We start from the raw sequence: 16,754 nt of genomic DNA on the forward strand, positions 1-16,754 counted from the left end.
GTGCGTATGTCTTTACAGATGACTTGAGAACAAGAGTCTGAAAGAATGAGTGTGGGGCTAGCTGGTGTAGGGGAGATATGTAGTAATAGGATTGGGAAGGCTGTACCTTCCTGTACCTTCAGCCAATTGGGAGAGGAGGAGGGCAACAGGCAGTCAGGAGTTGATGAGAAAAGGAGGCTGTGTCCTCCAACAACTCAAGAGACTCCACAGGGGTATGGCCCAGTGGACTCTCCCATTATTTGGATAAAGTTGATTTCTGCAGGGCTCCTCTGTCTCCTTTGTGGACACAAGCCTTTGGCAGTGTGATTTTCCTCTCAGTACAGATTTGTTTATATTTGAGCAGTTTCCTGAATTCAGATTGTGCCTCTCACTTGTATAAGTACTGAACCACTCCTTCCCCCCTTGATCTCACTACAACTTTAGAAGCTACAAATCCTTGTGCTTGGGTTGGCCACTGACTTTTAGTAGCCAGTCATATGGTATAGATTTGCAAAGCTGACGCAAAATGGAGCCATTCATCTCCTTCCTATTACAGGCTGCTGAAAGTATATTGCCCTGAAGTTCTGCTCATTGCACTGTAACCCTGCTGAGCACCAAGGCAAGTTCAAGGTTTTGGTTTTGGTCTTGCACTTTACAATGCTTGATGGCAGCGGCCCAGGCTGCCCGAGGGAGCACCTTCTGCAGTCACGGCCGCTCATGACAGCTGCATTCCTCTGGAACAATGGCATTGTTGGTGAAATGGGGAATGAATGGGAGAGACAAACTGCTTCTGCAACTAGCCCACAACTGAGGGATTGATTCCTGGAACACATCAGAGCAACTATAAACCTCCCTGTCCTCGGAATTAAGCGAAAATTCACTTGCTTCAACCTCGACTTTCTGCAATGACCAGGACAAAAAAAATCCGTAGGGCATAGACAAGGATGATTTCCGTTTCTTTTTAAAAAGCCCAGATAACAATGTATATGAAAGTATAGGGTAAGAATAGGGTAATTTTTTTCCGCCTCCTGTCCAGTTTTTGGTAGTCTACCTCATAACTCCTGACCCCACAACTTTCACTTTGCTGGCCAGCACTAAAAGTGTTACTTAGGCTTGTTTTTTTTTGGGTGAGGAAAAATCCAAATCAAAGAGGAGACAATAGAAAGTCAAGCAAAAAGGCAACTCAGAAAAATGTTTCTAAAAATTTTAGCTTAATTTTTTCTGCTTATCTCTTTCCTCTGCACATCTATTCTTAATATACTTGAAAATTACAGATGTGTTATATATTGTTGAAATGCAAGAGTCCAATTTATTAGCTATTTGCAGGAGTGTTGCAACTGCTCTTGGGACAAGAACCTTACTGATCTGTTGCAGCTTGCATAAATTACAGATCAAATATCAAGGAGAAAATACTTGCTACCATTTTTTCCAGAAAAGCATTGGACAATGTTGATCACCTGACTGTTGTTGTCCTTTTGCTTGATAGTTCAGTTTTGAGCCTGAGCCTAAAGAAACATTGAATCAGTTCACAAATAGCTAACAAATGGTTCAGTCTTCAAAAACACAAGTCCACCAAATCATGGATGTCGTTAGAGGGTGACTAGAGTCCGAGTGTCTGTGGTGCCAAAGGAAGCTGGTGGGTGTCACGTCCAGAACAAGAGGAGGTGGTTCTTTGCACAGTGTGTCGCTGAGCTCTGACATTCCACACCCGATGACATGACAAACACTAGAAGTTTCTCTGGGTCCAAAGAGGCAGCAGTGTGGAAAACCAAGCCAGAACTATAAACACAGGATGCAAACTCAGGAGTAGTTTGGAGTGGTAGGTGTTCCAGAGTTGTGTTCTGATGCTATTGCCTAAGCATCTTTGGTTTTAGTCAATATTGCACAGAATGCTTGGGGGAGCACTGATCTGGCACAATGCATTTGTCTGTATTTTTATGTTTAAAATAAGTCTTTTAAACTTGAGTGGGGGGAATGACAAAGCTTACAGAATGATCAAACCTAAAGCTGGCTGTAAAGCAATGCTGAAAATCTTGCTGTTCTTGCATGACTGAGAGAATGGCAGAGGAAATTCAGAACTGATAAATGTAAAATAGTGCATGTGCAATAATTATATGCACGCAGTGATGTGCTCTGTTTTACCTATAATCACTCAGAAATTATTCTGGACTCACTGTGAATAGTTATGTGAAAATACCAGCTCAACACTCAATAGGGGTCCAAAAGGCAAACAGAACCATGTTAGGAAGAGGCAGAAAGAGCAAAAAGTTTAAAAAAAAGGGGGAAAAAGGAGAAAATTTCATCAAATTGGTATATGAATCCATGGAGATCTTCAACACTGCATGCATTTTGAGCCACCTTATCAAAAGGAAGGTAGAGTAGAATTAAAAAAAAATCCCAACATCAGCAAAGAAACAAGAATAATCGGAATAGTTTTCGTATAAGGACAAAAGAGTTTTCCCCCTTAAATAATAGATTTCAGGGGAGAGGAGTTGATAGCTCTTTAGAGAGTGATAAATATTGGACAGAGGACACATAAAATAATTTATTTCTCTGTAATAAACCACAAATTAAATTTAAGTCTTCAGGATGAAAGCGTAAAAACAAGGAAGAGGAGGTACTTCTAAAAGAAAAAAGTAGCCCCACAAACAAAAGGTGATGATGTTACTTCTGGTTCAGAAATACCTTAAACTGGCTCTGGCTGAAGGGGAATGGTGCTATGCTTTCCACAAAGTAACCAGTGTTGGCCACTGTCAGGGGTGGCAGAGTTGGTGAAACTGCTGCCTGTTGTGGGGAACTCAGCCCTGACATCGGAAGCTGCTGTGATGCTCCCCAGTGTGACCTGTAGTGGAGGAAGCATCTTGTTCACAGGATGTGGTGTGTGCCTGTAACAGTTGAGAAAAGGAATGCTTTCTTTCTGAATGTAAAGAAATGTAAATTACTCAAATTCGATGTAAAATCATACAGGAGACCATGGCCTGGTTTGTTACCTGCCACACCTTGGTTTGATGGGTGATTATAATATGAAAATGTTTATAAGCTTTCTGTAGGCTGTGGAAGATGATTGGTGGGATGGTCCAAAGCAACATAGCCTTAGGTGCATCTTAATGTCAGTGTACTCATTTTCATCCCTAAGCCTTTAAAAGGCAAGACAAGAATTAAAAAGTTGTTCTTACTGATCTTCTGGGTATGTTAACGTCATTGACTCAGGGAGAACCTAGCAACAAAGACAGTCTTGTGAATACATGTCTGTACAGTGTGTCAGATGCATTTGCTGGACCACAGGCTAATAATAAAAAGAGAAAATGAAACTTATAAAGTTATTGTTTATTGTTTGCAAGATTTAATCACTCACACTGGAAGTAACTTTATTCTTACCAATGTGTTCTTTTTCCTTTTTTATTTAAGAACATCGTGTATGAAGCAAGTGAGATAATGCTGAAATACGTGTTTTCTAGCGCCTACCTGCTCAGCACCTGTTAAAAAATATCAAGAAGTTGTCCCCATGGAAAGTGTCTCCTGAGTCAGACTGAAGACAATAAGAGAGAGTCTGTGGTAAAACTTCTGCCTACAACCAAGTTCTGAGAATTGGTATTGTGACTCTCATCTTCAAAAAAAGCACAGTAATTAGATAACGAGGAGAATAGTCCATATACAAGGAACAAAGATGTTCCATGCAAGTATACCACTTTTTCCAATTAGTAGACAATGCTAAGTGGCTTTTAACTCTTAAAATAATAAAATTATTTGGTATATGTATTCTGGTTTGAATAATTCTTTCTTCAAGTTACTGAATTTATTTTTTCTTTAAACCTAACGTCACACTTATCTCCTATATCTAGGTCTTTGCTGAGGCCTTCACATATCCACTTCTGTCAGACAACTAATTTTCAACTTTTTGGTTGGAAGGCCCAGAAAAATGTGCAGTGGTAGAAGGAAGAGCAAATTTAAACCTGTGAGAGTTCTCTTGGTGATTTTGTGGTACTTGAGTTTGCCAATGCTTTGAGGGTCTCTGGAATTTGAAACAACATATTTAGATTCTTAATGCTTATAAAATAAATAAATGAAACTTCCAAACCCCTTCTCTGCATGGACACTAACAGTTTATCCCAAGTACATTGCTGACTTTGCCAGTAGCTTACTTGGCATATTTATTCATGCATTAACTAGAAATTCTCTTTCAAGTTACTTGCTGGCATATATGTGACTGGTGATGAAAGATGGCCATATGTGAGCCATACCTCTTCTCTCTTATGATTGTCTCTGGTGGGCAATATGATTTGTCCTAAGACAAGATACCAGGAGGAACTCTCTGGATGCTCTCCTAAGGAATACATTCACTTTTAGACAGGTGAATAAAACTGCTAAGATACAGTCACATGTGAAGGTAAAATAATAAAGTAGCTCCATAAGTGCTTTGTGATTGTGTCTTCTACAAAGCCAAAGACTGTAAACCTGTAAATTTCTAGCTCAACCTGCTTATATTGTAACCCTTTAGATCTGCTTATATTCTATACTTCATTGTCAATAGTTAGATATTGTATAAGCAGTAAATCTAACCACAATCATCCACATAGTCAGTGGTGTATTTCTAATGCCTGACTGAGATAGTTCTCTTCTAGTACTCTGTTGCAATATATTCAATCACATTTAATTGTTCTGGACCAAGAGAATCTGTTTAAGTTTTCCTTTATGCAATACTAAGAAAGTTATGAGTTGGTAAGAAAGCTGTTGTTCTGTTCAAATATTACTCCATGAATTTTTATAGTTATAACAAATGACCTATTGCTGTATGCTATTTTTCCTTTTCCGTTTCTGTTTCTATTTCCCTTTCCGTTTCCCTTTCCCTTTCTCTTTATAAGAATTTAGTCAATTACTAGAGGCCTTTACTGGTTTGGTCAGTAGATGAGACATACTGGTCTTTGGTTTCTAAGATTCTTCTTCAAGTCATTAAAAATCTTTCATGTTCAGTGTCTGTCATTTCCAGAGATTGAAGTAAAAGTTATGTCACAGACATGATAGTTTATGATTTGGGGAAAAGTACCTTTACATCTTTGGTTTTGTCCTAACCTGTCAAAATACAGGATTCAACTGACTCCAGGTTTTGGCCTAGTGTTCAAACTCCACTGACCTATTCAAACTCCAATGGCTCTATAAAGAGCTTCATTCATCCCTGATAGCAGTGATTTCTGACAATGTAACTGCATTACATTGTAATTAAAATAATGTAAAATCCCCACAACTTAAACCAACCAACAAATCCAAAGGGTAGGGAGGTCATGAGAAAAGACCCAAATTCCTTTTCCCAGAGTTCATTCTGGTAGTCAACCTGTTGAAGAAGGGGAATGCTTACTAACCTCACAGCATTTTGAACTTCTCTGAAAAATGTTTTTTTAGTAAAAGTTGTCTTTGCTCATCCATTTCATGCAACTCTTCCACTATTTTTTTTTCTTCACTTTTTTCTGAATCACAAAGGACTGTGACGTTGCTGTGTCCTTTCTACAGGGGCAGAGGATCAAAGCTGTGATGTGCACTTGGATGTAGGCACTTAGCATCCATGTTTCTAACACTTTCTCTCTCTTTGGTCTGCTTACTCCTTTGCTTCTTCCCTCTGTTCTGAGTGGGAGCCAAGAGAACAGGAAGGTAGAGGAGGAGTGTGTTCAGCAGAATTGTTTTCTCCTGATACTCTCCTGAACAGGATCTCTGGAAAAGGGCCCTTCTGCTTCAGGACTCTCACGCATTATTAGTGTGATGTTCTGACTCTGCATTTGGAGGGTGCCCATCTGGCTTTGTGGTTTCTGCTCAGTGTGGTAGGCTCACCATGTGTGAAACTAAACGGGCCAAATTGAGAAACATTGCCAGCTAGGTGGAGCTCCCCCACTAAGTTTCTTTCTGTCTTGGTTTGTACAACCTTAATCACTATTGCTGAATCTGTGAGTTCATTTGAAAGATGGCCAGTTTACACAGACTAAAATCAAAATGTGAGAAAGACTCTCTCCTCTTTAGCACAGGTGGAGGTGAGCACACAGTAATCCAGGGATGTATGGATCTGCATTGTTGTTGAGCCTCTCTCTCTGGTGTTTTCATTCAGTGCAGTCTTGGAAGTGCTGGTGACACTTTGAGTAGTTTTCTTTGTGGATAATAGAATTTTAAAAATACTTTTCAGTTACTAAAACATAGTCTGTAGTTGCTGTAAGATAAACTTATCACTTAGCTGTAACAAACACCTGCTCATGGCAAAACTTACTCTTCTCCCTACAATCAAAAAGGGATCCTCTAAGCTAGGCATCTTTTGTTTCCGTATTTGCTGGGTCTCTAGAGAGCCAAATCAGGTGATTTCTGTCTATGTGCGATGAGGATGAGACTTCCTACTGCAGCCTGAGATCTGAGGATCAGATTAAATTCACCACACATTTCTACTCTGTGTCCACAGTAAAAAATTGCAGAACATTTTAGGCATTGATGTACATTGAACCAGATAATTTTTCTGTAGGCCTTTAGTCGTGCTGAAGACACTTAGTCTTCAGTAATTTTCAGTAAATACATGAAGTGAAGCTCAGTACATGGTTTTGCTGATAGTTCAGGAAGAAACGCAGAATCTAGACTGCTGTCTTACAGCAAATTTTTATTTTGGAAAAAGATAACTGCATTGTTGGGGATGTGAGAAGAGCATAGTGTATATCCTCACCAGTGTTCAAAATAATGGATCTGGTTTTGTTAAAAGCACGCGTGGGGTCAGTTACTGCTGCTCAGCTGCTGAGCAGTAATTGTTATATTCTAGTAATATGTTTGTTGTTTGCTGTGATATCCATATGGTGGAGTAAAAAGTTATGGTTATGGATTCGAAATATAATAAAATAGAGCTAGTAAGAAGCTAATTTCTTTTTCCACAGAGCTACTTTTCATAGTACTTTTGAAGTTTTAAAGACCATATTGAAGTATAATTAAATAGAGCTTTTTGGGAAAAAAATGAAATAGTGAACAAATAACTCTCTGGACCAATAATCAAAGACATTTGGTTGAAACCAAATTCCTCCAACAGAAATTGATGTACATATGTTTGAATTGTAATACGACAGTAGACTATAGCCTTGTGTGTGATATATATGAAATATATTGTACCACTAGCAGTCATTGTTTCAATTCACCAAATAACCAATTCAAAGAAGAAAAACAGTATCATGTTGTAGAATTAAAACTGGCAAGTCCTTTTTTCTTTTACATTAATGTAATGTTGAAATTACTTTAATTCCACCTGCATTGTGTGGGAAAAGTTTAAAGAGTTTGAAGAATCCCTTTAGTTCAGATGAAGGCAGTCTCTGAGATACCTGCTGACTGATACCTGAAAAAGAGTATTCTGGGGAGCAGCAACCTTCTATTAGTTAATGTCTCATGTTTTAGTCAATAATGGTGGCACATTAACATGTTTTGTCACAAATTGGGTATAACATGGAAGATGAAACATCAGGAGAAGGCGGAAATTTGGAGCAAACTTCAGCAAATCGTTTTCACATGCCTGATTTGGAGTTGTAACTACATTTATGAAGTCATGGAAAGGAGGATATTTCAGTGCAATGCTAATTTAATTTTATAAATACAGAATTGTTGTATCGTGAAACCAAAACCTATTTTTATATTTGTCATTCTGTAACACTGAAAAATTGTTGACTCTAAAGCATATGCAGTTGTTAAAACTTAGCAGCCTGTAGATTTATTTACAATTGCAATTTCAATTACTTATTAACTGAAGATTTCTTAACACAGTGTGTAGAATGATCTCATGTGTTCTGTGCATTATGCATTATATGCCTTCTCATCACCATGTAGACCAAAGCTGTGCAATAATGACTTTTTCTTGTCTCACATTTAAATTTTGGAGGAAGATGAGAATTTGGGGCCTTGATTTCAAGGAACAGATTCAATCTTCTCTGCAACCGAAGTGCAGTCTTTCATCTGATGATTTTGAGCTAAGGACTGACCTGGTGTTCATTGAGTACCATTTACTGTTGGTTCAAGGCAAAAATGCAAAGCATTATCTGCATCAGTGACTAAGGATTTATGTCAGTGCCATAAGTTTTGGTTAGAACAGTTTATTCAACATCAGGATTATTACTAAAATAAAAAAATATTTGACTTCTTAAGCAGAGCTGTGCAAAAAGATCTTCATGCTCTGGACACAATCACCAGAATATGTCAGTGCAAGTGTTCTACTTTTCATGGAATCATGGAATCACAGAACTATAGAACAATATGAGTTGAAAGGGACTTTTAGAGATCATCTAGTACAACCCCCTCTCAGATCAGGTTGCTTAAAGCCCTGTCTCACCTGACTTTGAACACTTCCAGGATGAGGCATCCACAGCTTCTCTGGGCAACCTGTCCCAGTGCCTCACCACCCATCATCAAAATATTCCTTACTTCCAGTAGAAATTTATCTTGTTTTAATCACTTGCTTTGTTACTACAGGATTTGTTAAAAAGTATCTTTTTAAACTGAAAGTATTAGGCCTTGCAGTGTAGTCTTTGACTATACTCAAAAACACTCCCAAAAGCTCTCAGTAAGATTGGCCATCAATAGTAATGAGTGTCATGATATTACGTGCCTAGGGGGAGAGTTGTTAGTTTAAAAACACAATCGCAAAGATGTAAAATCAGTGTATCAGAGCAACTTATTAAAAAAAAGTTTCATTTAATGAACTTCACTTCTGGAGCTGACATCTTCAGTGTTAGTGGTTTTCTATTTCTCTGGATACACAGCAGAGAATTTAAATGACACGATGTAAGGTCCTAACATTTCAAACTAAACAACAGGCGTGTACATTTGACTGGAGAAGTTTGACTAAATATTTTTTGGAAACTTTGAAAATGGTAAAGGCATCACTGATGTAACGGAATGATTTCTTACCTATTAGCATATGACATCACTTTCCTCCTGGGTTGCCATAATCAAATTGCACAATAATGGAATAGTCAGGCTTTCACTTGACCGTTTTAGACCATTACCTGAGGACATGAGGGTATGTTTCAGTCCTTCTAAGAAGATGGAACTACTGTTGGAGTCAGAAGCCAGATTTCCATCAGTGATGGAAAGAATGATTTCTATGTATCTGTATATTTATGGCAGGGGATATTACCTATGCTTGAGAAAGTATGTAGATATGAGGTTATCAGTCACTCTCTTCAGACCTTAAAGGTTCACCATGGAGGGGAAGCCTTGAAGGCTGAACAGGGCTAAATGCTGGATCCTGCCAGGCATTGTTTTCTTCTGAGTGACAGTCACTTTGCAAAGTGTTGGCAGCTGCTGACTTTACGCATAGCTGGATTGGCTGGGGATGTTAAAATACCATCTCTTCATTCATAACCCATCTTGCTGCTGAAGAGTATCATGCTGGTAAATCTTGTAATGGAAATAAGCTTATGTTATCCACTATAGGCCTATCTAGAAGGTTTGTTTAAAACAGCTGTGATAACCTGCAGACTGGATTGATGTGAGTGACATATCCGAAGGTCTCTTTTGATAGCGAGGCTCTGCAAATGGTAACCTGCACCTGATGGGCTATGAGGAGCAACCAGGAGTGGTAGCAACTTCATTCTGCACAGCTAGATCTGAAAGAGGATGCATGCATGCAGAAGAGCTCGTTCTTATCCAGAGTGCTACAGCTTCAATTTATGTCGGTATGGGAGAATGAATACAACTTCCCTTTCTCCAAATACAGTTATTACTCGTACAATATTGTGTTTTAGCTATAAGCTGTGCCAGTGTAATGCCAGATTGGTATCTCTGTACCTCCTAACAGTTTTGCTTAAGACATCACACCCTTTACTGAAATCTTCAGGTGTCTACAAAAACAAAAAAAAAGTTACATAGCTGAGTATTTTTGTTGTTTCTCAGTAATGTTGCTCTGGACAGGTAGATAATTTAAAATGTTAAGTCAGAGGGATTTTTTAGTAGTGGAGACTGCTCATAATAAATGTATTAGGATAAATAGGACAGGTATTTGTTTTTACTTGTTGAGTACAGATATTTAAAAGGTGTCTTAATCCTTGGTTGACTGTGTATTGGTTTTGTTTTGCAATTTGTAAAGAGAGACTCAGAGAAGGAAGTGAGAACTATTTTACAACTTGAATTAGTTGTAACTTCCAACAGACTTGTTGCAACATCTGTGGCAGGAGCCTGTGGGGAACATGAATATTCTAAAAAGGAAAGTTTCATACCTACTTAAAGACAATTGTATATTTACTTATTTAGCATCAGCAAATGGAGTGGCCTTGGCACTTCAAGGCTTTTGACTAGGAGAATGGTGTACTTCAGGATGACTGTAGTTTACAGACTATTTTTCTTACTTCTTCATACTGTTGGATTCAGTAATACTTATATATTTTTCTTTTCAAAATACATTGCAAAACCGTTATGAGATATACATAAATAAATATATATTGCATAACACATGCTGAAAAAATTATACCTCATTGGGGATACAAGGGGATTTAAGAATAATTTTAATACAAGAGACTATTTTGAATCACATCTTGTTTCAAAAGCAAGTGTATTAGTACAATGAAAACTCAATGTCTTTTTGTCTTATATTTAAATTAACTCCAAAGCCATAAATGAAAGGTATTGCTATTAAGGTAGCAAAAAAAACAAAGAAGAAACCGTGCTTTAATATTTATCAGGTAAGGAAAAAGGACAAGTACTATGATGATGAGATTAGTATGGCTCAATGTGGATAGGGTTTATAGTATCATGTGCTGTGCAAGTTGAAGGGGATTCTGAAGCAATGAGCAAGTGTAGTTTTGATTTGTGATGATGGGTCTGAAAGTGAAGAAAAATGCACACATGGCATAGTTTCTCTGATATTGACCATGCTCTGCTTGTTTGCAGCTGGAGATTGTTCTGCACTTTTGGTTGCAACTATCATATCATCAAGATTAAAAAAATTATGTACACATTTCTCCCCGGTTTTTACAACACAGATGTTAACTGCTTCTGCTTCTCTACTCTCTACTCTTGTTTTCACTGATGAACACTTCTAATGCAACTAATATCTCCAAAACAGTAATGATAGGACTCCCTGTGCTGTGCTAGAGAAAGAGGCTGTTTCAAGGGTGTTCAGGACCTCCAATGGAGTAGTTTCCAACAGTGACATTCTTTGAAATTATTGACAATTCACAGAATATAGGGCAAGTACTTCGCATTGTTCTTCTTGATGACAGTTTTCCTGCCTGTGTCTGCAAAGAAATGTCCTGGTGAGTATAGGAAAAGGCAGAAAGGTGAATATAGTAGTGCCAAACATAGGAAAAGGATAGGAAACTCTAACTATTAAGAAAAGCTAAAACTTTTTGATGTTCCAAACCCCATTCAATGGTTTATCTTCTCAATGCATGATCTGCCCCTAGTTTTCCTAGTTTGTTAAGTTTCTAATGTGTCCCTCATAATATTTTAAGAGTATTACGGCAAAATTTCTAATGAGTGAGGAAGTGTAGGAGATAGCAAGTCTAATCTTGGGTATGATGGTAATTCTCAGAGAAGTAGCAAAACAAATTCTAACACTAACTTGAGAAGCAGCTTTGCTTTATTCTGCTTCTAAATGGGACATACTTGGAGGTATGGTCAAGGTCAGATTTAAGTGTTGTATTGACCAAGAAGACATTAAAAGGTGGTATGTTCTCCATCTGTGCATGCAGGAGGGAGTATTAGAAAGTTAGTTCTTTTAGAGATGTTAATGACATGTATCATGGAATTTGTAAAACCATGAGACAGGCATCAAACTTTCATCTAAATTTGATGGTAGCTGTTGCATGAAAAATAGAACCTATAGTATCTCCATCTCAAAAAATACCCAAAATGAACATCAAAGATCCGATATATCCTGTCAGACAACTCACATGGCATTTGTAATTCCATAATCACATTTTTTCTTTTGATGACTGGATCAACTATGTAAAGAGTCCCCATATTGGTTGCAGTACAGAAATGGGTAGAAAATACAGCAGCATATGATAGGAAGAAATATAATTTCATGGGAGTATTTTTTGGGCCTGTTCATAAGTGGAGGCTGGGTTGAGAGCAGAGATCAGAGTAATACCAGCTGTGAGATGTAGTCTCAAGCCTGAGCACCATCTGCTGAATGACACTGCATTTCTGTGACCTACCTGTGTCACAGTTACTGGCTGATCCAAATTTGTAGAAACACTTCTTCTGTCTTAAAACTACAATGAATGTGCTTTGGAAAGGCACTTGGTACTTGGAAGGAATAGCCATGATTAAGACCAGTTTCTTAGGTAATGATTTAGGCATTGCGGAAAACAGTGTGGTTTCAAACACAGAACATCCTGGTCATTCCTTCCATGAGGGAGCAGACTGGTAAGAGAGGGCAGGACAGACATCTGTAGCAACATTTGTTTGTTGTGAGCTCCTCTTGGTTAAGGGACAGTCACATAGTCCAGCATGCTGCATAGTCAGCAGCAGGGAACACCACCACTTTAATTTCAAGTGCCCTCTTGTAAATGACAGGAGACTTGTAGGTGTCAAAAATCCATCATTCTCTTTCTTAACCACAGAAATGTTACGCAAGATGAAATCAGGCAATCTAGTGGCAATAAAACCAAGTAGGGAAAATGTTGGGCAATACCTGTTGACATCACTATCTCTAGGCAGCCTGTATGTGACTGCCTTCAACCAAAATATGTAAACTTCACTGAGTTGTGGTGTGCTGCCAAGGTTAAGGTTACTCATACTGGAACCCTAGGAAAAGATCTCTTGAAGGAAGCCCATTCTGGTGAAATTTGATACTCAAAAGAGCTGAAAAGGTAGACTTTTTCTCTAGGCAGGGATGCCCACATCAGCAGAGTGGCCATCAAGCTGACCATTGGTGTGGCTCTGGAACCTGCTGCTCCTCAGAAGAGCCAAAGCCTTGATGGAGAAGGGGAATCCTGGTAAGGGTGTGCACAAAAAATCTGGAGAGGTGTAGCAGGCAGAAGGGGTCTGAGAAAACTGCCAGGAGTAGGAGGACAGGGGGAAATGTAGTTTAGGTTGGTAGTTGCCAAGGTTTCTGATGGATGGATGCTTGTTAGTCTCATTCTTTCTCTGGTACCACCACTGAGCTGTCTCATCAAACCTTTAAAAGAGACATTGTTGAAAACAGTGTTTTCATAGACTTTTGCCGGCCAGCCTTAGAGCATTTAGCCTGGCCTGCTGCACCATACTTTGGGAATGCCTTCTTAACGGGAATTCTAGTCTACTTATTGTAATAAAGTTCTTAATTCATTGTCAGAAGACTGAAACTCTTTTGGGGATTCTGCACTATTGTCATTTGACATGGTGGCTGTCGGGGACTGTGGATGGTTTAGAGGCTTATGGGGGGTATTGGCCTATCACAGATTCCCTGGAAGCTACTGTGTGCCATGGGGGGCCTTGGAGTCTATTCTGTCTTGCAGAAGGAGCATGCTCTACCACCCCCAAGGAACAATAACTTTCAAACAAAGAACATTTTTTCCAGATCTCTTTTGCAAACATGAAACTGAGTGTAGAACCCTTTCTGATCTGAGAGGTAGCTGAAGAATTTTGTGCATCTGCTCAACCATGAAGCCAGGATGAATATTGAACAGAAGCTTCTTTAGAGGGTGATGTTTTGGGATTGTCTAAGTGCAGATGGTTCTTGTTGCTCTAAAATCAGAAAAAGAGTTTCTGAACCCTCAACAGAAGGTTTTCTATCCTTATTACTGAAAACAGATCCACTGAATTATGGAGTAAATGCCCAAACACCTAAGAAAGCAAAATTGAGTGCTCTGAAGCCATAGGAAGAAGTCTGATTCCTGAGTAAATAAGCTACTTTTGATGGAATTCCAGAATAACTAATGTATCACTGAGATAAATTGTGGATCTCAACCAGGTGTGGAATGTGTGGGACAAAGACACAGATATGTCTGCTCAAGCAGTATCTTTTTAGGTGATGAGACAGAATGAGCAGGCACATCAGATCACCACTACCAAAAAGATGAAATCCTCTACCTTTCTCTCCCTTTATTTTTCCACCATATACTTAGTGCTTTCTCTGGCACTTGTATTTCTCCAGGAGCTTATTTAATTCACTGAAATGGAAGACCCATTTGTGTCATCAATGTTGTGGGCAGTCTTCTGAAATTTCAGCCGTAAAATGTGACAGTGGACTATGGTGGCTTTCAGAAGGGGAGGAGAAAGACAGGAACTGAGGCACAGAATGAGGGGAGGAAAAGAAGAAAAGGGCAGACAGACTTCATACTTTCAGCTGCAAGGACATATTTATTGCCTATATCTACCATTGAACTTATGCTGTGGCTTTATGCCACTTAAAACAGTTTTTCCAATTAAAATTGAAGTTTTCCTTACCAATTTTTGCAAATGCCATTTTTCCTTTTTTTTCACTTGCATGAGGAATTGATAGATTAACTGCATTTTTAGCTCCTCACATGCCTGAATTTTTCTGAACTTGCTGAATTCCATGACCTAGATGTTGGTCTTCTCTTGTTTCATGAGGTATGTTCCATGTCTTCTGTAGATTTTTTTTCTCATGAATCACTTAACTTCTAATAAAATCTCCAGTTAAGGGAAAAATATGTAAGTAGAAGTCAAACAGCAACAAAATATTGAATGTCAAGCATATGGAACTCTGATTTAAAATGTGGAGTAAGCTTCACTGCTTTACCCAGTGCTTTGTTCCTGTGGACATTCAGATTAGAGCAAGAAGAGATGGGCCATAAATACAATGGTCTTTAGAAGCAATGACTAATAGGGAAAGAGAGGTCAAATATCAACCAACAATTTTAGCTTGATACTCATGAGGATTGTACACTAACAGCTAAATATAGGATCATTCTCCTGAATTCAGACAAAATAATTAAGGACAGAGAGAATTTTATGTGGCCCACTAGGAAGAGCAAAGTCACATAATATATTTTTGTAAGTCTGAATTCTTGTTTTCAGTGAACAAACTGACTTGAATGACTGACCAGAACAAACCTGTCCCTTTCACTGATGACTGTAGAATTTTCTTTACCGATGAAGATATTTCTCTCTCTAACAGAAACTTGGGACAAACTAAATTTTACATTTGGGAGTATTAGACTACCTAGATAGTTTGTTCTTTTAAAAATTGTGTTAGTTGAATAAAAATAAAAAGTAGAAACAATTAGACCTCTTTTTAGCAGTATAAGTAGTATCCTTTTTAGTGCCATGGGCATTAGTGATTCAAGGATCCTACATTTAGACTTTAGAATATCTGTCAGGGAGTGGTTCTGTCTATCATGACATAAAGTGAAAAAAGAGATGTTTAAAAAAAAGTGTTCAGAATAACATATTTTGTGCCAGCTCAGACCTTTGGGCATGCACCTTTACCTTGGCCCTAGGTAGTGTTTTGCATACAACTTCGATGCAGGTATTTCAGGGTTCCTTTTCCTCCTACACACCAACTCAAAACTGTGGTTGCTTTTTGATTGGGACTAGACTCTGGAGGTTTTGTCTTTATATAGTTACTAATAATTATCAGTGGACACTGCAGCAGCTGTCAGCAAGAAGGGATGAGGGCCAGGCAGTCCCACTGGGAGGGAAGAAGCTAGAACGCTTGGACTTGGGGACAGTGAATGTGGCCCTGCAGTCAAAGACCCTCATATCAGGAGCAGGGGAACAAAGATGGGGTCACACAGAACACTAACTGAAGATGAAGAATGGGAAAAGCGGGTAAAAGGTGCACATGGAAAATGAGGAGCATGGGAAAAATGGGGAATGGGAATGTGATGTGTTACAGCAGTTCTACTGCTTTAGTCTGTCGGTGTGGTGTGACAGAGAATGAATGGGATCCACGTTTCTGCCGTTCCTTACACTTTCTTGTCATATTGGCTGCTTTGCAGGCATGTATCAGAGAATTCATTTAAATTTTTTATTTATATCTGAAATCTGCTCTAGAGGAATTTGTAGGTCCTTTGCCATGGATCTTTTTATCCTTTGTCTTTGTAAAAGCAAAGATGAACCCACAAACTTTCATATTTCTTTACTTATTTAGTATTGAGATGTTTATTACATCTCTCTTGCCTGAGGAAAATCCCATTTGTCTCGAGCACACTGTAGTTTCTTCTGTTTCCTATGAAAAGCTGTTCTCAGTAGGCTGTGCCTCAAAGATACTCGCTCAAGGCAGGCTCAACAAAAGCCACGCAGTTTTCTTGATCCTATCTGCTTTAAGCAATCACACAGCAAGAGCTTCTCCTAATACAAACAAACAGTGCGTTCTGAAACCTGAGTATCTTTGAAAAGGTGTTGATGGAGAAGTGTAAATGAAATCAAGTTGACAATATTTTTAACCTATTTTTTAAAGCTTACCTTAAACTTAAACTCGGAGTAAGTAGAAGGGTTGGATGGGGGTGGGTGGGAGGAAAAGGATTTATCTTCTTTCTTTCTTTCTTTCTTTCTTTCTTTCTTTCTTTCTTTCTTTCTTTCTTTCTTTCTTTCTTTCTTTCTTAGTCCTTCCTGGAGTCCTTCCTTCCTGTTTGTTTACTCTGTCCATGTGCCACCACAGTGTGGGTATTCCATTTCACTGTTTTCATAAGAGTTTTATACAGACGTACACTGAGTATTTTTAATTTCTATGGTGATGGAATATGTTAGTGGGGCGTGTGGGACCTGTTAAAAAAGTAGAGCTTCCATACTACAAAGCCACAGAAAATATCCCATGAGATTTAAGGACAGATGTGGGATTTGCCCTGTTTCAAACCACCTTGAGATTGGTTAGATTTCACTGTGGT

This window comes from Sturnus vulgaris, chromosome 1 (genome assembly GCF_052056855.1).
Source record: "Sturnus vulgaris isolate bStuVul1 chromosome 1, bStuVul1.hap1, whole genome shotgun sequence".
In the NCBI taxonomy this organism is placed as follows: Eukaryota; Metazoa; Chordata; class Aves; order Passeriformes; family Sturnidae; genus Sturnus; species Sturnus vulgaris.